Source organism: Bufo bufo, chromosome 4 (genome assembly GCF_905171765.1).
Source record: "Bufo bufo chromosome 4, aBufBuf1.1, whole genome shotgun sequence".
Lineage (NCBI taxonomy): Eukaryota > Metazoa > Chordata > Amphibia > Anura > Bufonidae > Bufo > Bufo bufo.
Genome location: NC_053392.1, coordinates 278,562,558 through 278,569,153, shown reverse-complemented (window position 1 = coordinate 278,569,153; position 6,596 = coordinate 278,562,558).

The window sequence follows — 6,596 nt, the reverse complement described above, 5'->3', positions numbered from 1 at the left end:
CACCTGCAGTCGATGTCCATCAGTCTTTCACCTCAACCCCCTTGCAAATCAGCCAAGCAGTCTGAGCCCCAAGTCATGCAGCAGTCTCTTCTGCTTTTTGATGACTCTGCTAGCAGGCTTTCCCAGGGCCATCCACCTAGCCCTGCCCCAGAAGTGGAAGAGATTAAGTGCACCGATGCCCAACCACTTACAGTCAGGTCCATAAATATTGGGACAACAACACAATTCTAACATTTTTGGCTCTATACACAATCACAATTGATTTGAAATGAAACGAACAAGATGTGCTTTAACTGCAGACTGTCAGCTTTAATTTGAGGGTATTTACATCCAAATCAGGTGAACGGTGTAGGAATTACAACAGTTTGCATATATGCCTCCCACTTGTTAAGGAACCAAAAGTAATGGGACAATTGGCTTCTCAGCTGTTCCATGGCCGGGTGTGTGTTATTCCCTCATTATCCCAATTACAATGAGCAGATAAAAGGTCCAGAGTTCATTTCAATTGTGCTATTTGGATTTGGAATCTGTTGCTGTCAACTCTCAAGATGAGATCCAAAGAGCTGTCACTATCAGTGAAGCAAGCCATCATTAGGCTGAAAAAACACAACAAACCCATCAGAGAGATAGAAAATCATTAGGCGTGGCCAAAACAACTATTTGGAACATTCTTAAAAAGAAGGAATGCATCGGTGAGCTTAGCAACACCAAAAGACCCGGAAGACCATGGAAAACAACTGTGGTGGATAACCGAAGAATTCTTTCCCTGGTGAAGAAAACACCCTTCGCAACAGTTGGCCAGATAAACAACACTCTCCAGGAGGTAGGTGTATGTGTATCAAAGTCAACAATCAAGAGAAGACTTCACCAGAGTGAATACAGAGGGTTCACCACAAGATGTAAACCATTGGTGAGCCTCAAAAACAGGAAGATCTGATTAGAGTTTGCCAAACGACATCTAAAAAAGCCTTCACAGTTCTGGAACAACATCCTATGGACAGATGAGACCAAGATCAACTTGTACAAGAGTGATGGGAAGAGAAGAGTATAGAGAAGGAAAGGAACTGCTCATGATCCTAAGCATACCACCTCATTAGTGAAGCGTGGTGGTGGTAGTGTCATGGCGTGGGCATGCATGGCTGCCAATGGAACTGGTTCTCTTGTATTTATTGATGATGTGACTGCTGACAAAAGCAGCAGGATAAATTCTGAAGTGTTTCGCCCAATATTATCTGCTCATATTCAGCCAAATGCTTCAGAACTCATTGGACGGTGCTTCACAGCGCAGATGGACAATGACCCAAAGCATACTGCAAAAGCAACCAAAGAGTTTTTTTAAGGGAAAGAAGTAGAATGTTATGCAATGGCCAAGTCAATTACCTTACCTGAATCCGATTGAGCATGCATTTCACTTGCTGAAGACAAAACTGAAGGGAAAATGCCCCAAGAACAAGCAGGAACTGAAGACAGTTGAAGTAGAGGCCTGGCGATGTATATGCATTCCAGACTTCAGGCTGTAATTGACTGCAAAGGATTTGCAACCAAGTATTAAAAAGTGAAAGTTTGATTTATGATTATTATTAGGTCCCATTACTTTTGGTTGTTTAGCAAGTGGGAGGCACATATGCAAACTGTTGTACTTCCTACACCGTTCACCTGATTTGGATGTAAATACCCTCAAATTAAAGCTGACAGTCTGCAGTCAAAGCAAATCTTGTTTGTTTCATCTTAAATCCATTGTGGTGGTGTATAGAGCCAACATTGTTAGAATAGTGTCGATGTCCCAATATTTATGGACCTGACTGTATGTTTCAAAATGAGTACATGGGAGTACCACCGCAGCACATCTCGGATAATGAAGAAATACAGGTGCCAACTGCTGTGGCTTTCGAAAATGTGCAGACCGACAAGGAGGGCAGGGGTGAAGAGTGGGTGGAAGATGATGTGGAGGACGATGAGGTCCTCGACCCCACATGGAATCAAGGTCATGCGAGTGACCTGTGTAGTTCGGAGGAAGAGGCGGTGGTCGCACAGAGCCACCAGCACAGCAGAAGAGGGAGCAGGGTGCAAAATCAGAGCGGCCGTCCCCTAGACAGTACGCCTGCCCACCGCAGCATGGGACCGAGCACACCCAAGCCAGCTCCAAGTAGTTCCCTGGCATGGCAGTTCTTCAGACAATGTGCTGACAACAAGACACGAGTTGTTTGCACGCTGTGAAATCAGAGCCTGAAGCGAGGCATAAACATTCTCAACCTGAGCACAACCTGCATGACCAGGCATCTAAGTGCAAAGCACGCGCTGCAGTGGAGTAGACACCTCAAAAACCAAGAAAGGTCTCTGGCTCCTCCTGCTTCCTCTTCTGCTGCAGTCTCGGCCTCTTCATCCAGCTCTGGAGTGACAGTGCCACATGTCACCCCGCAAACAGGGGATCTGCCAGCAACATCACCACCTGGGTCACCAAGCATCTCCACAATGTCCCACAGAAGCATTCAGCTCTCCATCTCTCAAGCACTGGAGTGGAAGAGGATGTACCCCCCTACCCACCCACGATCCCTGGCCCTGAATGCCAGCATTTTAAAATTACTGTCCTTTGAAATGCTGTCATTTTGTGTGGTGGTGACGGAGCGTTTTAAAAGCCTTATGGCGGTGGCTGTCCCACAGTACGTCGTACCCAGCTGCCACTACTTTTCCAGGCGTGCCATCCCTTCCCTGCACAACCAAGTGGGGGAGAAAATCAGGTGTGCACTGCGCAATGCCATCTGTTGCAAGGTCCACCTAACTACGGATACGTGGACCAGTAAGCACGGTCAGGGATGTTATATCTCCATAACAGCACACTGGGTAAATGCAGTGGTGGCTGGGCCTGAGGCGTATAGCAGTTTGGTGCATGTCCTTCCACCATCGAGGATTGCAGGGCTCTTCCTCTTCCGGTTGCTTCCTCCTCCTACTCTGCTTCCTTATCCTCTACCGGCTCCTCATCCAGTCAGCGTAACACCTTCACCACCAACTTCAGCACAGCCAGGGGTAAATGACAGCAGGCAGTTTTAAAATGTATCTGTTTGGGGGACAAACCCCACACCGCGCAGGAGGTGTGGACAGGCCTTTAACAACAGACCGATGAGTGGTTGGTGCCAGTGAGCCTCAAGCCCGGCCTGGTGGTGTGCGATAATGGGCAAAATCTCGTAGCAGCTCTGGGACTAGCCTGTTTGACGCACATCCCTTGCCTGGCGCATGTGCTGAATTTGGTGGAGCAGAGGTTCCTTTAAAATTACCCCGATATGTCAGAGCTGCTGCATAAAGTGCGGGCCGTCTGTGCGCGCTTTCGGCGCTCTCACCCTGCTTCTGCTTGCCTGTCAGCACTGCAGCGAACTTCGGCCTTCCTGCTCACCGCCTCATATGCGACGTGCCCACAAGGTGAAACTCCACCTTGCACTTGCTGGCCAGACTGTGCGAGCAGCAGCAGGCGATAGTGGAGTTTCAGCTGCAGCACACACTGGTGAGTCGCTCTGCGGAACAGCACCACTTCACCACCAATGACTAGGCCTCCATGTGAGACCTGTGTTCCTTGTTGCGCTGTTTCGAGTACTCCACCAACATGGCCAGTGCTGATAACGCCGTTCTCAGCGTTACTATCCCACTTCTATGCCTCCTTGAAAAAACGCTGCTGGAAGAGGATGGGGCTCAGGAGGAGGAGGAGGAAGAGGGATCATTTCATAAAGTTTCCAGCCAGTCATTTACAAGTGGCTCCATAGGTGGGTTCCTGCACCCACAAACGCCAGGTACACAATTGTCCAGCCAGGGCACAGTTCTTTAGGATGACAAGGTGGAGGATCAGTAGATTGAGGAGGAGGAACGTGTTCACAGCAGGGTGGCACCCAAACCAGCTCATGGCCATCACTGGTGAATGGCTGAGGGGATACAGAGGACACAGATGATACACCTCCCACAGAGGACAGCTTTTCGTTGCCTCTGGGCAGCCTGGCACACATGAGCGATTACATGCTGCAGTGTCTCCGCAACGACCGCCGAGTTGTCAACATTCTAATTTGTGCTGATTTCTGGGTGGCCACGCGGCTGGATCCCCATTACAAGGACAAAGTACCGTCCTTAATGCCCTCATTTGAGCTTGATCGTAAAATGCGCAAGCTGGCAGACGCTGGTAGACACGCTGCTGGTGGCATTCCCACCTGACAGCGGGGGCACAGTGGAAGCACAAGGCGAAGGCAGAGGAGGAGGAAGAGGTCGCCAACGCAGCTGGGGCACCTCAGAAGGCAGGGTTAACATGGCCGAAATGTGGAAAAGCCTTGTCAGCATGCCACAGCAACCAGCACCACCAGCTGATATGGAACGTCTTAGACGGAGGCAGCATTTCACCAACATGGTGGAGCAGTATGTGTGCACACGCCTACACGTACTAAATTACGGGTCTGCGCCCTTCAACTTCTGGGTCTCCAAATTGGGCACATGGCCTGAGCTTACCCTTTACGTCTTGGAGGTGCTAGCCTGCCCTGCAGCCAGTGTATTGTCTGAATGTGTGTTTAGCATGGCAGGGGGCGTTATCACAGATTAGCTCAGCCGCCTGTCCACAGCCAATGTGGACAAGCTCACGTTAATTAAAATGAACCAGGAATGGATCCCACAGGACTTGTCCGTACCTTGTGCAGAATAGATATGTATACCGGCCTTAACCAGCCATTGTTATACTACAGCGCAATTGCTCATTGTTGAATTTTGGATATTTCACACTCTTTTGGAGTGTATCCTAATTAAAAAAATAATAATTAAAAACAAAAACCAGTGTTGGTTACCTCGTCCTCCTCCACCGCCACTTCCACCTACACCACTACGTCCACCGCCTACTCAAACTCCTACTACATATGGACCTCCACCTCATAAATCAAGTTAATTTTTTTTAATTTGTACGTATTTTATTTTATGTCATTTCACTAATTTGTCTGTTACATTTTCTGGTGAAATTCACCAATTCTTGGGTGTGATATACCACTGCTATACCTAGAAGACAGGTAAAAACATTTCACTAATTTGTCTGTTACATATTCGGGTGAAATTCACCAATTTTTGGGTGTGATATACCACTGCAATGCCTAGTAGACAGGTAAAAAAAAATCTCAAATTTGTCTGTTACATATTTGGGTGAAATTCACCAATTTTTGGGTGAGATATACCCCTGCTCTATTTAGTAGACAGGTAACATTTAACTAATTTGTCTGTTACATATTCGGGTGAAATTCACCAATTTTTGGGTGTGATATACCCCGGCTGTACCTAGTAGACAGGTAAAAACATTTCACTAATTTGTCTGTTACATTTTTGGGTGAAATTCAGCAATTTTTGGGTGTGATATACCACTACAATACCTAGTAGACAGGTAAAAATAATTTACTAATTTGTCTGTTACATTCTTTGGTGACATTTGACCATTTTTGCTGTGATTAAACCCCTGCTCTGCATAGGTGATAGGGACATAAATTTCAAAAAATCATCTGTTACATTGTCAGGTGACATTTTACCAAAAAAATTTACTTTCCTTGGATGTGGTCTCTCTTTCTCACACTTCCTCTCCGGCATGGAACTCTGATTCGTCGATAACCGTGATCAACATGGTAGGCTCAGAAAAGAACATCGAAAGTTGATAGAGAAGTTATCCAAATGGATTGTGGACGTCACGGTGACGTGCGATCAGTCAGAAGTTATCTAGAGTCAACAAAGCGGCATCAGGGCCTCTCCTGTCTAATGTTTCCAAATCCTAAATACCCCAGCGACATTCCCTATAATTTTTTTTATAATCATTCCAATAACAGGGCATCTTAAGAGTCCTGTATTGTTATTTATCGTCACTACCTCCTCGAGTCGAGAGTGGGTAATTGCAGCGCGCCCCCTCCTTTCCTTCGATTCTTCTGTTTTAATAACCTCTCCCACATTTCCGCTCGATCACAATTAAATTTCATGCATTGATCTCCCTTGGATGTGCTATCCCTTTCTCACTCTCCCTCTCCAGCATGGAACCCTGATTCGCCGCTAACCGTGATCAACATGGTAGACGCAGAAAAGAAAATCGAAATTTGATAGAGCAGATATCAAATTGGATCGTGAACATAACGGGGACATGCAACATGCTGGGGCAGTATGTGTGCACCCGCCTACGAACTGACTGATGGGTCTGCCCCCTGCAACTACTGGGTCTCCAAATTGGGCACATGGCCTGAGCTTGCCCTTTACGCCTTGGAGGTGCTAGCCTGCCCTGCAGCCAGTGTATTGTCTGAACGTGTGTTTAGCATGGCAGGGGGCGTTATCACAGATTAGCTCAGCCGCCTGTCCACAGCCAATGTGGACAAGCTCACGTTAATTAAAATGAACCAGGAATGGATCCCACAGGACTTGTCCGTACCTTGTGCAGAATAGATATGTATACCGGCCTTAACCAGCCATTGTTATACTACAGCACAATTGCTCATTGTTGAATTTTGGATATTTCACACTCTTTTGGAGTGTATCCTAATTAAAAAAATAATAATTAAAAACAAAAACCAGTGTTGGTTACCTCGTCCTCCTCCACCGCCACTTCCACCTACACC